The following is a 17,451-nucleotide window of genomic DNA, read 5'->3' on the forward strand; positions in this document are numbered from 1 at the left end:
CCCTGCTCACTCTAATGGCTATGATATGCTAGGAACTGCTGATATCTCTACTACCTTTCCCCCTTTATGATTACAGAAAAGGAGTCGGGACAATACATACATGCAGTCCACTCTTCAACCGTGTTACTTTCACCTGACCATATACACAAGAGACACTGCTTCACTGCTCAGTTCTCTTTTCTGGTTTACAAAGACTAGATTGGGGCCAGAAGAAAGTAGAATAAAACAGCTTTGTAACCTTTGGACTAGCTGCTAAGAGCAGAAGCAAAGTTCACAAAACGCAACTTCATCAACTTCAACTTTTGACTATAAGATGGAACCTAGCAAATGATTCTCATGATGGAAGCTCTGCATGTGACCAAGTGTTTTCAACCTCATGATTCTATATTATTGCAGTCTTTAAAATGATGTGCCTAACCACAGTAAAGAACAGAGATGACAGCAATGACAATCAGGGCAATAGGGTCTCCCTCTCAAATGTTCTGCAGTTATTTAGATTAAAAGCTTAACAGAATCAAGATACATTTCAGAGAAAAAAAAACTAACAAACCCAAACATTTTCAATTCCAAAAAACAATATTAGAAAAAAATCTAGCAGTCATTCAAATTTTTCAAACTCCAGGTATAATCCATTAATGTTGTCTTATTAACTTAGTGAAGACTAACAGTTTTTAATGAAATACAATAAAGCAAAATAGAACAGAAAATATTACAATGTATCACCAGTAGTAAAGATAATATTGTTCCACAAAACTTCTGTTTCAATTTTAAACATTAATATGTACATATACATGTGTAAGTACTGGATACTGTATACATACGTGTGTAAGTACCGGGTAACAATGAAAAAATGCATGTTATAGTGGGTCATGATCAAAAAAATTTGAAAGGCACTTTATCAGAATATAAAAAACTGACCAGTCAAGGAGGAAAATATCCACTTCAAACTACACAGGAAATAACATTCAGAGTTTTGGTGGTTCTCTTAGTTAAAAAAAAATTTTTTTTTTTCATTTTGTTTATTTTAGAGAGAGAGAAAGAGAGCACGAGAGGTGGAAGGGGCAGAGGGAGAAAAAGAAAATCTTAAGCAGGGTCCACACTCAGTGCAGAGCCGCAGAGCCAAACTCAGGGCTGGATCCCACAACCCTGGGATCATGACCACAGTCTAAACCAAGAGCCGGAGTCTAAACCAAAAGTTGGTTGGGATGTGCAACCAACTCTTAATTAGGTTTTTAAAGGCAACCCTTTACTCTGAAAAAGAATTTAAAAAGGAGAAGAAAACCATCTATAAGAATCAATAGTTTAACAGTTACTCCAAATAAACAAGTTTCACAGAATGTGAGGTGCCAACACTAAATAAATATATACTAACAGGAGATACACAGGAATGAGATAAAGCAAACATTTTCAGTTCATCTAGTTATTAAATGCCACACCAGGGGCGCCTGGGTGGCTCAGTCGGTTAAGCGGCCGACTTCGGCTCAGGTCATGATCTTGCAGTTTGTGAGTTCGAGCCCCGCGTTGGGGTCTGTGCTGACAACTCAGATCCTGGAGCCTGTTTCAGATTCTGTGTCTCCCTCTCTCTGATCCTCCCCCGTTCATGCTCTGTCTCTCTCTGTCTCAAAAATAAATAAACGTTAAAAAAAAAAATAAATGCCACACCAATATTAGAGATGGCTTATACTCTTTGCAAAAGCTCTCATTCCCAATCTCAAGAACACACTTATTCATCAGTTATCTGATAGCTCTTCCCAACCTACAGCAAAGATTTGGTAAAAGGGAAAAGTAGATTTGAAAAATTCAGTGAAGTAATAACACAGTGATTCCTGGAGAATGTGGTTTTTTTTTTAACGTTTATTTTTTGAGAGACAGAGAGAGACAGAGCGTGAGCAAGGGAAGGGCAGAGAGAGAGAGGGAGACACAAAATCTGAAGCAGGATCCAGGTCTGAGCTGTCAGCACAGAGCCTGACACAGGCCTCGAACCCAAGAACCTTGAGATCATGACCTGAGCTCAAGTCGGACATTCAACCGACTAAGCTACCCAGATGCGTCCTGGAGAATGTTTTTTAATAAGACAGGTATATACTACTTTTTACCCTAAAATGTTCTCTAAATTCTGAAATTTTCTAAAAAAACAAATCATATACACATTTTGGATTATGCTGTCGACAAAGAGTGAAACTGCCATATTAATATTATCAATCTAGTAGGAAAAAATTAACATTATTGTGTTAAATTAAAATTCCCTCTTATTTTAGGGGCGCCTGGGTAGCTCAGTCGGTTAAGCGTCCAATTTCAGCTCAGTTCATGATCTCATGGCTTGTGAGTTCGAGCTCCGCATCGGGCTCTGGGCTGACAGCTCAGAGCCTGGAGCCTGTTTCAGATTCTGTGTCTCCCTCTCTCTGGCCCTCCCCTGTCCACACTCTGTCTCTGTCTCTCTCAAAAATAAATAAACATTAAAAAAAATTTTTTTAATAAAAAATAAAATTCCCTCTTATTTTGAAAAAAGGAGGAACAACAGGTGAAACTGACCTAAATCTTTTTCAACTACTATGGAAACTTAAGAATAAAGTTCAATTCTACCTAAGAGCTAATCATTCTAATTTATTCCCATAGCAACAGTGCTGCTAGCAGAAACAATTTTCCTAAATTCAGTAATTGCTACATTATTAAATTTCAGGTGAAAAAAAAAACTATTGAAATTTTAGGAGATAAACTAATTATCAAACCCATATATAAAAAAGAATTGCTTCTGAAACAAAAATTAAATGTTTAAACCAAAATAAGGAATATTCTAAATCATCATAGCAAAGCTTCTCAGATCCATATTTTTCCCACCAAAAAGAAAAAAAAAATCAAGACAAAAGCTACTATGAAAAATGGTGTACTGAATTAATGTCTGAATTAATAAAAGGAGTTAATATATAAGAAATAAAATTAGTATCCCTAACCAAGTGTCACTTCTTACCAGAAATAACTATAGTTTTCTTCTGCTAACCAGATTCCATGATTCTCAATTGTTTCAAAAACTCAGAAAAGTAACTTCTCATATCTCAGTCCCAGACTCCTACATTAATTAAACTACACTTCAAATGATATAAAGTCATCTCCTTCCTTTAGAGATGCAACAAGAATTTTTACATTTGGGAATAATAAAAGCACAAAAGAAGTAATATTAATATAATCAGTAATATTCTAAATGACTACATGCATTTTTTAATTTATAAAGGAAATGGTTTGTGAAAGTTCTCCTCGTTTCTAAGTCAAACTAAAAACACTCCTCTTTTCTAAGAAAAACTAAAAACGCTAATTTAAATATATTAATCTCAACAGTCCTAAGGAAATGGAAGTACTTAATTTTGCACAAATTTCCAACTTTTCCAAATTTACTACTCAGTAAATCAGAAATCTGTTTGTTTTCTATTTCATATTTCAAAGTTGTTAAATTCATAGTGGACACATTAAGATTTCGAGTTTAAGACTATTACATAAATTTAATACTCTGCAGATCAAAGAAAGGAAGTATAATAAGATCAAGAGGTAGGACATTTTAGGGGCGCCTGGGTGGTTCAGTCAGTTAAGCATCGGACTTCAGCTCAACTCATCATCTCATGGCTTGTGTGCTCAAACCCCACTGACAGCTCAGCCTGGAACCTGCTTCTGATTCTTTGTCTCCCTCTTTCTCTGCCCCTCTCCCGCTCACGCTCTGTCTCTCTCACTCTCTCTCTCAAAAATAATAAACATTAAAAAAATAAAAAGAGGAAGACATTTTAGTAATATAGAATACATTTTATTAAATATGCTACCTTTTCTCCAAATAACTCAAAAGTAACCAACTTCCACACAATAATTTTTTAAAGAGGGAAAGATATGGTCCTGCTTTCCTTTTATAATACATGATTTTTGCCATCTAAGAAACACAGGTGGTAAAAGGGTTTGCAATTTGCCTTAGGCCAGCCCATGTAAAACTCCTCTCTAAGGTTCCCAAGCCCAAAGTGGTCCTCTGATAACAGTTTCCGGCAAACTGGATTTTTAACCTTAACCTACAAAGGAAGAAATCACTAAATTAGTAAAACGCTGTACAAAAAGGTCATGAACTCTAAAGCCAGAAAAATTAAGTTCAAATCCAGCTCTCTGGCTAACTAGCTGTGTTACTCTGGGCAAGTTATAGAACTTCCATGCCTTGGTTTCCTCATTGGTAAAATGGAGATAAGAACAGTATTTACTTCACAGTGTTGTACAGCTTAAGGAGTTCATGTATGTAAACCACTCAGAGTAGTTCCTGGCACATAGTATGCGCTATATAAAGCTGCTTTTATTTTTTACTGTTTTACCAATACAGATTTTTACAGTTCAGTTGCGAAAGTTTCCCAAATGAAATTTATTTAATTGTACCTATAAAAAAACAATATAATTTTAAACAGTGATGCAAATTAATGTAAGAACCTTAAAATAATGATGAGAAATCACTGTTTTGAAAACAATAGAAAATCACAAAATCTAGCTTAAAAAAATCATATACAATTGTCACTGAGAAGTGACATTTTCTTAGGATTAAGCTTATTTTAATTCTAATTATATTTTCTTCTTTTTTTTCTACACCTTGGTGATACAGGTTATGTTAAATCTTATGGTTTAATTCAAATATGTACAAAGAAAACCAAATTCAGGATTTAAGTGTAAACGCCAGCCTTATGTATAATGCTACCTAGTTCACATGAACAGCCTATATACGTATTACTAAAACTGTACATAGTAGGTACCCAAAAGAAACTTGCTAAAAGAAATATACAAATATTAACCAAGCTGATAAGTTAAAGTGCATCCAACACAATCAGTAGTAAGATCTGTAAGATATTAAGTACTATTTTTTTATTTTTCTTTTTGTTTTGTTTTTTTAATTTTTCCACCCAAATTTTGGAATCATTTGTTCCAGTTCTATGAAAAATGCCACTGGAATCTGTAGATTACTTTGGGTAGTATGGACATTGTAACAATATTAGTTCTTCCAGTATATGAGCATGGACTATCTTTCCATTTATTTATGACATCTTCAGTTTTTTTATTTTTTATTAAAAAAAATTTTTTTAAATCTTTATTTATTTTTTAAGAGACACAAAGAGACAGAGCATAAGCGGGGAAGGGGCAGAGAGAGAGAGGGAGACACAGAATCCAAAGCAGGCTCCAGGCTCTGAGCTGTCAGCACAGAGCCCGACGTGGGGCTCGAACTCACAAAACGTGAGATCATGACTCAAGCCGAAGTCGGACACTTAACTGACTGAGCCACCCAGGCACCCCTACATCCTACATCTTCAGTTTTTTAATCAATGTCTTACAGTTTTCTGTGTACAGGTATTTCACCTCCTTGGTTAAATTTACTCCTAGACATTTTATTATTTTTGATGCCATTGTAAATGGGATTGTTTTCTCAGTTCTTCTTCTTCTTTTTTTAATCTTTTTTTTTTTGAGAGAGAGAGAGAGAGACAGAGTGTGAGCAGGGGAGAGGCAGAGAAAGAGGGAGACACAGAATCTGAAGCAGGCTCTAGGCTCTGAGCTGTCAACACAGAGCCCGATGCAGGGCTCGAACTCATGGACTGCAAGATCATGACCTGAGCCAAAGTCAGACGCCCAACCAACTGAGCCACCCAGGAGCCCCTCAGTTACTCTTTTTTGATAGTTCATTATCAGTGTGTAGAAATGCAACAGATTTTTGTATACTGATATTTTATCTTGCAAATTTACTTAATCCATTAATTGTAACAGTTTTTTGTGGAGACTTTAGGTTTTCTACAGGTAGAATTAGGTCACTTGCAAACAGTAACAGTTTAACTTATTCCCTTACTAACTTGGATACATTTTCTTTTCCTTTTTCTGCCCAATTGCTGTGGCTAGGACTTCAATACTATGTTGAATAAAAATGGTGAGAATGGACATCCTTGTCTTGTTCCTGATTTTAGAGAAAAAGCAGTTGACTATGTTTGTGACGGGTTTGTCACATATGGTCTTTGTAATACTGAGGTATGCTTCCTCTATTCCTATTTTGTTAAAAGTTTTAAATCATGAGTTTTACAATTTCAATGGATGTTGAAAGGTTAGGACTACTTATACATTTCCTTTTTTGATTTAAAATACTACTATGGGGCACCTGGCCGGCTCAGTCGGTGGAGTATATGATTCTTGATAATCTCAGGGTTATGAGTTCAAGCCCTATATTGAGCATAGAAATTACTTAAAAAAAAAAAAAAAAAAAAGGTAAAATACAACTACATATTTAAAAGAAGAAAACAGTAAAGTTTTCTTAAAAACATAAAATTTTATGAAGTCCATATTTCAAATATGTTTTTAAATATACTACAAATAAAGAAGATACTCTAATTATTTTTACATTTAATAATTAGATACCTTAGGACTTAGGTTGATGGGACCAAATAAAAATATTGAGATGATGATGTGGTTTCTGCTCCATTATTTATGTTCTCTGTCAATAAGACATATTAATAATAAGGCAGTTGGTAGCTTAAGCCATATATTCTGTATAAGAACATACACCTGTATTTTTAAGTTAATTGGCAGAAAGTCCACCTATTTTCAACTTTATTACAAATATAATTAACCCCCTAATATAAATGAATGCAGGGGAAGAATAAGCTTTTCCTAATATTCTTAAATGCATTTTGAACTTTTTAAAAAAATGTTTATTTATTTTGAGAGAGAAAAAGAGCATGCACAGGAGAGCAAGGGGAGGGGAAGAGAGGGAGGAGAGAATCCCAAGCAGGCTCTGTGCTGTCAGCATGAAGCCCAAAGCCGGGCTCAATCTCACAAACCATGAGATCATGACCTGAGCCGAAATCAAGAGTCCAACGCTTAACCATCTAAGCCACCCAGGCGCCCCACTTTGAATTATTTCTATGTTGAACTATTCTACGTTAACTATTTTGAACTAGTCTTCCTCCATTTAAAATACACATAAGTTAAGGTATCTTCTTGTTATATGTAGAACACAAAAATCTCTTAGACAACTACCGAAAAAGAAGTTCTATCAGCCTTTTATCTGAAAGCAAAACAAAAAGAACGAAGTTATGAAGTGGTTTAGGTAGGTCATAGAAACCATCACACCACAAGGTAAGGATGTGGTGTGGGTGTACTTTGTTTCTTATATTTTTAAAGCTGCATTTTCCTTAAAACATATCCTAGGGTTCAAGAATAAAAGTTTAAATATGTAAAACAACATACAGTAACAAGTAAAATGACAAAAAATAATCAAAAATAATTGAACCAAATAAAAACAGAAAACCTGGTATGCATAAACTAATATGAGAAATTTATTTTAAATGGAGTCCTCAGGGTTACAAAATAAGACTGCCAAACTAAAGGAGAAATTTCTATGGAAAACTGACATCAATTCCTCTCCTGAGCTTTCCAAACACATACACTAAGCTGTCTCTAGTGATAATTTTTGTTGTTGTTTGGAAGCTGGGTAGGACATGCACACTTTTCAGAAATTAGAAAGTCTATTAGTGTTTGGTAGGAAGACAGGAGCACGAACACAAATGCTCCAATGAGACCACAGGATGTTCATGTAAAGGCTTTTATGCAGCATCCATATCATAATGGGCTAAAATGATTTTAGCAGAAAAGAGAGAAAAAGACTCCCTAAGACTTTTCAACTTTTACTTCTGCACAACAGTTTCTTTCTAGGGGCCATCTTTGAAGGCAGCCTTGAATTTAAAAATCTGTCATAAATTCCTTCTCCTAGAATTCATTCCTATGGCACAAATGTATTGAAATGAACCACTAGGGGCGCCTGGGTGGCTCAGTAGGTTAAGCTTCCAACTGACTTTGGATCAGGTCATGATCTCAGTTTGTGAGTTCGAGCCCCACTCTGTGCTGCCAGTACAGTGCCTACTTGAGATTCTCTCCCTCCTTCTCTCTCTGCCCCTCCCCTGTACTCTCTCTCTCTCAAAAACAAATAAATAAACTTAAAAAAAAAAAAAAAGAAGAAGAAATGAACCACTAAATACTACATTGTGCTCTCTGGCCTACAACTTTGAGAGAACTAAAACCCACTTCTCTGGGTGCATGACTCTGAGTACAAGACTTCTGTATTTGTAAAAACTGACCTTGGAAAAATCACCAATTCTTTAAGTCTTGATTTCCTTATTTGTAAAATAAAAGGGTAAGTTTGAGCTCTACAGAACCCTCCAGCTGTAACCTGTAGAAATCCATCTACGTTTAGACTTAGACATGCTCAAGAAATAGAAAGTTCAGAAGAATGTGGAAAGATGGTCTTGCATCAATCCAAATATAAATCTATCTATGGAGTGCCCATGGCTAAAAAAAAAAAAAAAAAAAAAAAGTCCACAAACTTAGAGGTAAAGAAGCAGTTAGAGGGAGTCAGCCCATACTCACTGGGGTTAGTTTTTAAGGATGTGAAATGAGGAGACCCAGGTTGAACAGAAGCTGGAGTTTCCAATGTAGGTGCTGGGGAGAAGGTATGGGTAAAGAGCTTTCCAAAGGGCTTCCCTCAGCAGTTAGATAAGGACTGAAAACCACCCAAAGGGTCCTTCTCTGTGGCTTCTAGGACTAATATGGCCAAGCTCCAAAGTCCCTTGCTAAAAATAGCTGAAGGGAGCAGCCCCATTCTGGAATGAGCAAGGTCTATGCTATGCTTGTGTATGTATATGCATCATATAATGAGAGAAACTTTTCTCTAACTCACCAGTCAAACATGAAGCAGACACTTCACTTAAATACTAAATCTCAGAGCACAATTTATATTTCAAAAGCAGATCACATAAAAGTATTTGCAATCAAATGCCAGACATATACCACAAACACTGGAAAAACAAAAATAAAAATTATCCAACGCTGTGTCTCAAAATATACCTCGGATCACAAAATCTGAGACACTAACCCCTATTAAGTCCAATCTCTTCATCTTGGAGGTGACTAAAAGCCATCAGAGAAACTTTAAAAATTTAAGAGAAACCTAACTCTCAAATGAGAAAACGATGGTTTTTAAGACTAAGGTGGAGGGGCGCCTGGATGGCTCAGCTGGTTAAGCGTCAGACTTCGCTCAGGCCTTGATCTGGCAGTGGTGAGTTCGAGCCCCCGTGGGCATCTGCGCTGACAGCTCAGAGCCTGGAGCCTGCTTGGGATTCTGTGTCTCCCTCCCTCTCTCTGCCCCTCCCCGCTCGCACTCTATCAATCTTTCAAAAATAAACATTAAAAAAAAAAAAAAAGACTAAGGTGGAAACAGTAAGGAAAAAATAAAAGAACAGTCGAAGTAATAAAGTAGTGTAATGTCTGGCTTATAAAGAAACAGGAAGAAAAACAGAAAACTTGTCAATACGGTAAAAACGAAGAAACCATCTGTAAGAGGTTAAAGATAAAGGTACATTTGCACACGGAGTTCAATTAATGAAAACGTACTCTGAAACTACTAGAGTGCACTCTTTGGCAGAAAACGTTTCAGTAACTCTAAAATTTCTGGCAAGGAGCTTGTAAATCTGGGGCTAAAAATCTCCCAAGAAACTCTTGTCTTCTGTCATAGCACCTGTCCTTGTAAGTAAAGCCCATGCAGAACACAGAGCTGATCGTCCGCATTTTTGCCTCAGCTGTGCACATCCACTCTCATGGGACAGAAAACACAAAAATGACAGCACGTCCTCATGGCCTGTCAGTTAACAAGACCACACAAGCCCAATCGCTAGCTGTTCCGTGTGCCTGCCACCTGTTAGCCTGCTCCAGAGAGAGCCCCCCAAACTGTGCTCCAGCGAAGAAAAAGGGAACGCCTTTGTTGTTCCCTAACTACGGAAGCTACCAGAGTCTAACACAACGCCCCAAGGCAAAACTTCCCCCAAGCCGGATGAATCGGCCGACACTGGGGCTTTGGCTAAGCCCTTCTCTAGCTAAGAAAAGGCGGGAGAACCCCAGGCGAAGCACAGATGTCACCTACTAGTCCCGGGAGGGGACAGGGATCGAAGGTGACGGAAGTTGGGGGGCCGGACCTAGGACCCTCGAGAGACGAGCTCAGTTTCGCAGTGGAGGAGGGGAAGCACAATGAGGAGGTGGGCCGTCCTGCTGCGGGAAAGAACAGCGAGAACCCCGGGAGGTGCTAACGTGAGAAGCAAGGGAAAAAGCGAGAGGCAGTGGTGAGGGAAGCGCTGAGGCGAAAGGCAAGAAACCCGGGCTTGTAACGGGGGGATGAGAAAAACAGCGAGGCGAGAGGTGCGCGGAGGCCAGCAAGGCTAAGGGGGAGGTGAAAGAGTCGAGGCCGGCGAGGGAAAGGGCTGAAGTGAGGGAAGCACTGCAGGGACAAGGGACAGGCAAAGAAAACCCCCACCCACAGGGACCGGGACAGAACTCTTGACCCGTCCCCGTACGGGCTGTACTCTACCGGCCGCACTCTGACCCTGTCGCGGCGGTGACTCACCCTAAGGTTGCAGAGGCCCCAGAGCAGGACATGGGTACTGGTCCAGACCCACAGCAGAACCCAGCGGATGGAGGAAACCGCGGCGTTAGCGTGACCCGGATGCGCATCCCTAGGAACCGGAAGTCAGCGGCCAGGGTCACCTCACAATCCACACCTCCTTCCACCAGAAGCCTCTGGGCGCATGTGTCAGGCCTCACGGGGCGGGGCGGGGCGGGGCAGGGAGGCGCCTAGATCCCGCCCACTCCGCCGTTCCGGGAGCTCCGCCCCTGGTTACGCCCCACCGCGCGCCTCGGAGGGGCTTAGGGCTGAGGGGTTGATTTCTTGCTTCGCCCAGGAACTGGTGGTGCTTCTGCGGCGCAAGCAACCACGACAAAAACAAACAAAAAAACAAAAACTTAACGCTTTCATATTTTTAGAAAGGCTTTTAGAATGCATGTAATGCTTGCCTCCCTAAAGCGATCGTAAGAAGAAATGCTGGTTGTATCTGGTAGTTTTAGAAAAAGTGTGGGAGGAAGAATGGGTGGGAAGTTTTGGAAGACGCTGGTGGGGAGGCGAACCCAATATTGGTTTATTCCCAACATCTATTGGTCTTACAGTAACTTCTCTTGCGTGCACGCTATTTTATGTGATAATTTTATCGGAAACAAAATTTATAGATGCTTCACTAACTTTAAGTTACTACCCAAATAGGAGCAGGGATGAATTCAGGCATGTGGAGACCTGAAATTTATTCAATTTGAGGGCCCTGTTAAAGAAAATCCAAAATTACAAATACAATATTAGGTGTAAAAATGAGTCTTTGGAGTGAGAAAAGAAATTACAAATTACAAATTTTAAAGCTTCACAAATAACACAAAATCCAGAAAAATTACACACTGTTTTTAAACTAAAATACTTCTTTTCTACACTTTTTGGGCTGTATACTCTTTGATCACCTCTTCCTATGACAACTTATTAAGTAATATCATTTATTGAGATCCTTGACTCCTCTCTTTCACACCCTTCATCTAATTCATCAGTGAGTTCTGCATAATCTGCCTTTAAAATTTGTTCAGAATCTGACCATTTACTGCTTCTACTGGTACAAGCCACAGTCGATGTGCGACTGCTCTTTTTATACCCTTCCTTTTCCACAATCTGTTAATACAACATCAACAGGCTTCTGTTAACACCTTAAGCAGATCCTGTCCCTGCTCCAATGGATTCCTGTTTCCAAGTGAAAACAAAAAATCCTTGTACTGCCCTAGAGGACCCTCAAGACGTGACACTACCTACCCACCCCCGAGTACAACTAACCTTATCTCCTACTCTCCATTATACCACCACGTCAAGGCACATTGGGCTCTTTGCTATTCCTCAAACCTGCACATGAACTCAGGACCTTCATGCTTGCTGATCTCTGCTTGGAATCTCTTCCCCCAAACACCTGCATCATTCACCAGGTCACCTCCTTTACATCTTTGTTCAAATGTTACCCTCTCAATGAGAACTTCCTTGCCACTGTATTTGTATTATTTATTTATCTGTTTGTTTGTTTTATTTTGAGAGAGAGTGAGAGGCAGAGAGAGGGGGAGAGAGAGAATCTTAAGAAGGCTCCACACTGTCAGCATGGAGCCTGATGTGGGACTTGAACTCACGAATAACGAGATCATGACCTGAGCTGCAACCAAGAGTTCAACGCCTAAACCAGCTGAGCCACCCAGGCATCCCCCTGCCACTGTATTTAAAACTGAAGCACCCTCACCCTCCCCAAAATTTTTAGCCCAGTTTCCTACTTATTTTTTCTCGAATAACATTTATCCCATCTAACAATTTGCTGATGAATTTGGTTAAATGTCTTTCTCCCGCATATACACACCAAAATGTAAGCTCCAGGAGATGTCTGTGTTTGTTCACGGATGTATTTCAGCATCAGAGCCTAGCACATTGTAGTTGCCCAATATGTTTGTTGACTGAAAGGATAAATTGCCCATTTATTTGCTTTTGCTCATCTGAAACCATGCAAACTGAGCCACCATTTCCACCAGGGGGAGCCCGTGAATAACCAATGTGGTATCCCCAGAAAAGTTACTCTGAAAGTGTGTAGTATGCATAATTCTAGAACAGAGTCACAGGAAAGCGCATAAATTCCTCCCCAGAGTAAAGACTGCTGTATCTACTAACAATAAAAACCCTCCGATGTCTTCACAATCCTTTAAGAATAAACTCTAGGTGTGCCTGGGTGGCTTACTTGGTTGAGCGTCTGACTTTGGTTCAGGTCACAATCTCACGGTTTGTGAGTTAGAGCCCCGCATCGGGCTCCATGCTGACTGCGTGAAGCCTGCTTGGGATTCTCTCTCTCTCTTTCTCTCTCTCTCTCTCTCTCTCTCTCTTTCTCTGCCCATCCTCACTTGTGTTTCTCTTGTTTCTCTCTCTCTCAAAATAAATAAACTTTAAAAAATAAAATAAAATAGGGGCGCCTGGGTGGCTCAGTCGGTTAAACATCGGACTTCGGCTCAGGTCATGATCTCCCGATTTGTGAGTTCGAGCCCCACATTGGGCTCTCTGCTGACAGCCCCAATCCTGGAGCCTGCTTAAGATTCTGTGTGTGTCTCTCTCTGGCCCTCCCCCTCTCTCTCAAAAATAAATAAACATTAAAAAAATTTATTTAATAAAAATAAAATAAGATAAAATCTAAAAAAAAAAAAAAAAAGAATAAAATCTATACTATGATCCACAAGGCCCTTCTTGACCTGTTCTCCCCCTCAGATGTTATGCTCAGCCTCCCTTCCCCTCACATACAGTTCCAGTCTCCCTGTCCTTTTTTCCTATACAAACTTTCTTAGCTCAGAGCCTAAGCACGTACCGTTCCTCTTCTCTTGAACACTCTTCCCCAAACTTTCCAATGATTGCTTCCTTCTGCTACTCTCATTTTTACAAAAAAATTTTTAATGTTTATTTATTTTTGAGAGAGAGAGAGAGCATCAGCAGGGGAGGGCCAGAGAGAAAGAGACTGAGACACAGAACTTGAAGCAGGCTCCAGGCTCCACGCTGTCAGTACAGAGCCTGATATAGGGCTTGAACTCAACAGCGGTGAGATCAGGACCTGAGCAGAAGTTGGACGCTCAACCGACTGAGCCACCGAGGCGCCCCTCTGCTACTCTCAGTTACATTTCACCTTTGAAGTCTTCCCACAGGCCTCCCATGGCCTCCTGGCTGCTGTCTAAAGTAGCTCCTGTCTCCCCTTCACATGCTTTTTCTTCATGATCCCTCTCACTCTCTGAAATTACCTCGTTTGTTTATTGTCCATCACTAGAAAGTAAGCACCATGGGGGTCTTTATCTCTCTTGTTCCCTGCTGACGTCTCAGTTCTAGAAGAGTGATTGGCATACAGTAGGTGCTCAATACATAAAATCAGTAATTACTAATATTTATTGAAGATTTGCTGTGTGTTGCTTACTGTACATGGTAAATATATAAGTGCTCATGTTTCTTTTTCAATCCTCCCAACAAACTTAGGGAGTATTATGACTAGCTCCATTTTACAGATTAAAAACCTGAGGCACAGATAGGTTAAGGAACTTGCTCAAGGCCACACAACTGGCAAGAAGCAAACCCAAGGCTTGAACCCAGATCTGTGTGACTTCAGAGCCCATGATTTCTCTCAAACTACAGGAAGAGAAACAGGTAGCCACATATGAATTCATTTTACTTACTAGTTAGTTTCCTCTCTCTGATTTCAGGCATCTTCACTTACTATCATAGTTAGTAGAAGTGGAAATGTTTATTGTTTTCTTTTCTTCCTGACCTATGTACCACTCTTGGGGACAGATATAAAGAAATATGCCAAAAAATATGGTTTTGTTCAAGTTGAGTTTAGATGCTTAAATACTTGTTATTTTTTGTAGATTTGAAATATTTCAAATATCACATTCAAAATTCAATACATAAGAGAGGCTATTAAAATCGTCTAAAATGGGACGCCTGGGTGGCTCAGTTGAGTGTTCGACCTCGGCTCAGCTCATGATCTCACAGCTTGTGAGTTCGAGTCCTGCGTTGGGCTCTGTGCTGACAGCTCAGAGCCTGGAGCCTGCTTCTGATTCTGTGTCTCCCTCTCTTTCTGCCCCTCCCCTGCTCACACTCTGTCTCTCTCTCTCTCAAAAATAAACATTAAAAAAATTTTTTAAATAGTCTAAAATATTATAGCCAGATTTTTTTTTAATTTTATTTATTTATTTTTAAGTAACCTCTACACCCAACGTGGGCCTCGAATTCATGACCTGAGATCAAGAGTTGTGTGCTTTTCCAATTGAGCCAGCCAGGTGCTCCTATAGCCAGGTCTTTCCAAACACAACCAAAATGTAAATCAAGGGGTGCCTGGGTGGCTCAATCAGTTAAGCATCTGACTCTCGATTTCAGCTCAGGCCATGATCTCACAGTCATGAGATTGAGCCCCATGTCCACTGAGTGTGGAGACTGCTTGGGATTCTCTCTCCCCCTCTCTCTGCCCCTCTCCTGCTCTCGCTCGCGTGCTCTCTCTCTCAAAGTAAATAGATAAGTATTTAAAAAATAAAACAAGACATAAGGAATGTATGACCAGTGTTTTGTTAACGGTTATCCATTTGAACTCTCCTGACTAATACATCTGAAGCAGAGCAGTCTGGGTTTTGTTTCTGTTCACTTCTCTATCGCACTTAAGGCAATATCTTATTATACACATGACAGTTGAACCTCTAAAAGCAATGTATAGTTGGTGGGATAAATATAGGATTACCGTATGATCTAGCACTCCCATTTCTGTGAATATATCCAAAAGAATTGAAAGCCGAGTGTCAAAGAGATATTTGCGCACCTGGGTTCATGGTAGCATTTTTCACATAGCCAAGAGGTGGGAGTAACCCAAGTGTGCAACAGCAGATGAATGTATAAACAAGATGTGGTACATAGGTACCACAGAATACCATGGATCCTTAGAACGGAAGGGAATCCTGTCACCTTCTACGATAGGGATGACACTTGAGGACATGCTAAGTGAAATAAGCCAGTCACAAAAGAACAAATACTGTATGATTCCACTTACACGACATATCTAAAGTAGTCAAATGTATAAATGTAGAAAGGAGTAGTGGTTGCCAGGGGCTAGAGGGAGGGGACAGAGGGAAATCGTTGTTTGGCATACGCTGAACTACACAATTAAAATGACAAAAATAGGGGCGCCTGGGTGGCTCAGTCGGTTGGGCGTCCGGCTTCGGCTCAGGTCATGATCTCGTGGTCCGTGGGTTCAAGCCCCGCGTCGGGCTCTGTGCTGACAGCTCAGAGCCTGGAGCCTGTCTCAGATTCTGTGTCTCCCTCTCTCTGACCCTCCCCCATTCATGCTCTGTCTCTCTGTCTCAAAAATAAATAAACGTTAAAAAAAATTATAAAAAAAATAAAATGACGAAGATAGTAAATTTTGTGATATGTGTTGTTTACCACAGTAATTAATTTTTTAAAAGCAACATAAAATAGACTACCCTACAATCCAGCAATCGCACTATGAGGTGTTTATCCAAAGGATACAAAAATACCGATTCAAAGGGATACGCGTACCCCAGTGTTTGTAGCAACATGATCTACAATAACCAGATTATGGAAACGGTTCATGTGTCCATCGACTGATGAATGGATAAAGAGGATCTATACAGATACAATGGAATATTCCTCCGTCATAAAAAGAATCAAATCACGCCCTTTGCAATGACATGGATGGAGCTAGAGAGTATTATGCTAAGTGAAATAAGTCAGTCAGAGAAAGGCAAATACCAAGTGATTTCATTCCGATGTGAAATTTAAGAAACAAAACAAAGGTGCAAAGGGGAGGAAAGGAGAGAGAGGCAAACCAAGAAACAGACTCTTAACTACAGGGAACAAACTGATGGTTGCCGGTAGGGAGGAGGATGGGGTTAAAATGTGACGGGGATTAAGGAGTGCACTTGTGGTAAGTACCAGGTGTTGTATGGAAGTCTTGAATCACTATATTGTATACCTAAAACTAATATTACAACTCTGCGTTAACTAACTGGAATTTCAATAAAAACTTTTTTTAAAAAAGCAATCTATAACAATCTAATCATTGCCGTAACAAGAATGTGGGTCACTTTATGCCTACTTGGCCCTACATGGTATTAGAGTCATTTTCACGGTTTGGTCCAAATTTCCACCAGTAAGAAGACTTTGAAGTGGAATAAACTCACATTTTTAAGGTAAGCAGTAACCATTACTGTCTTCAGAGCAAAGCATTTCCAGGCTCCTAAGTATATTATCTTCATTTTACCCACAGGCATCTTAACCCACATGGTTACTGTTATTGTGCACATTTTTCCCCTAACAAATCAGTATCATTTGGAAACATCCAAGATCTCTTGCTTTACAGAGGATGATTCTTGTACAAAACTCAGGGTTTTTTGTTTTTTTTTTTTTTAATGTTTATTGATTTTTGAAAGAGAAAGCACGAGAGCGGGATAGGGCAGATCGAGAGGTCAGAGGATCCAAAGCAGGCTCTGCGCTGACAGTAGAGAGCCCAGTGTGGGGCTCGAACTCACAAACTGTGAGATCATGACCTGAGCCAAAGTCAGAGGCTTAACTGACTGAGCCACCCAGTCACTCGCAAAACTCAGGTGTTTTAGGAACACCTCACAACAATGCATACGGGATTAAAATTATAGTCCTGGAAATCTACCTGGGATATAAATGGAACATTTTCTGCATTCCTACCACAGTCAGCTCTGTATTCACTAAGATCACACTTGAAGTGTATTCTGATTATCTATTGGTATGTAACAAACTATCCCCCAAATCAATGGTTTTAAACAACTGCTGTATCTCACGAGTTTTGAGTCAGAAGTTTGGACGGGGTTGACTCCTCTCTTCTGCATGACATCAATTAGAGTCAGCTGGTAGTATTCTAACTGGCAGCTAGGCAGCTAGACTGGTCTGACAGGTCCAACATGGCCCCAGTCATGTGCCTGACACTTGATGGATTGGCTGAAAGGCTGGCT

General features: G+C 39.7%; 1 protein-coding gene across 2 annotated transcripts in view; it reads right to left on the reverse strand.

Annotated features, from left to right (window-relative positions):
- Window positions 1–10,563, reverse strand: part of EYA3 (EYA transcriptional coactivator and phosphatase 3) — a 95,694-nt gene extending 85,131 nt beyond the window's left edge. Inside the window, exon 1 of one of the 2 annotated variants that reach the window (XM_007097926.3) lies at window positions 10,436–10,563. The gene's annotated coding sequence lies outside the window, so the exon portion shown is untranslated. The remainder of the gene's footprint in view (window positions 1–10,435) is intronic. The other variant, XM_007097927.3, reaches the window with a different exon arrangement.
- Window positions 10,564–17,451: the final 6,888 nt, after the last annotated feature.

The sequence above is a fragment of the Panthera tigris genome, chromosome C1 (genome assembly GCF_018350195.1).
Source record: "Panthera tigris isolate Pti1 chromosome C1, P.tigris_Pti1_mat1.1, whole genome shotgun sequence".
NCBI classification, from domain to species: Eukaryota; Metazoa; Chordata; class Mammalia; order Carnivora; family Felidae; genus Panthera; species Panthera tigris.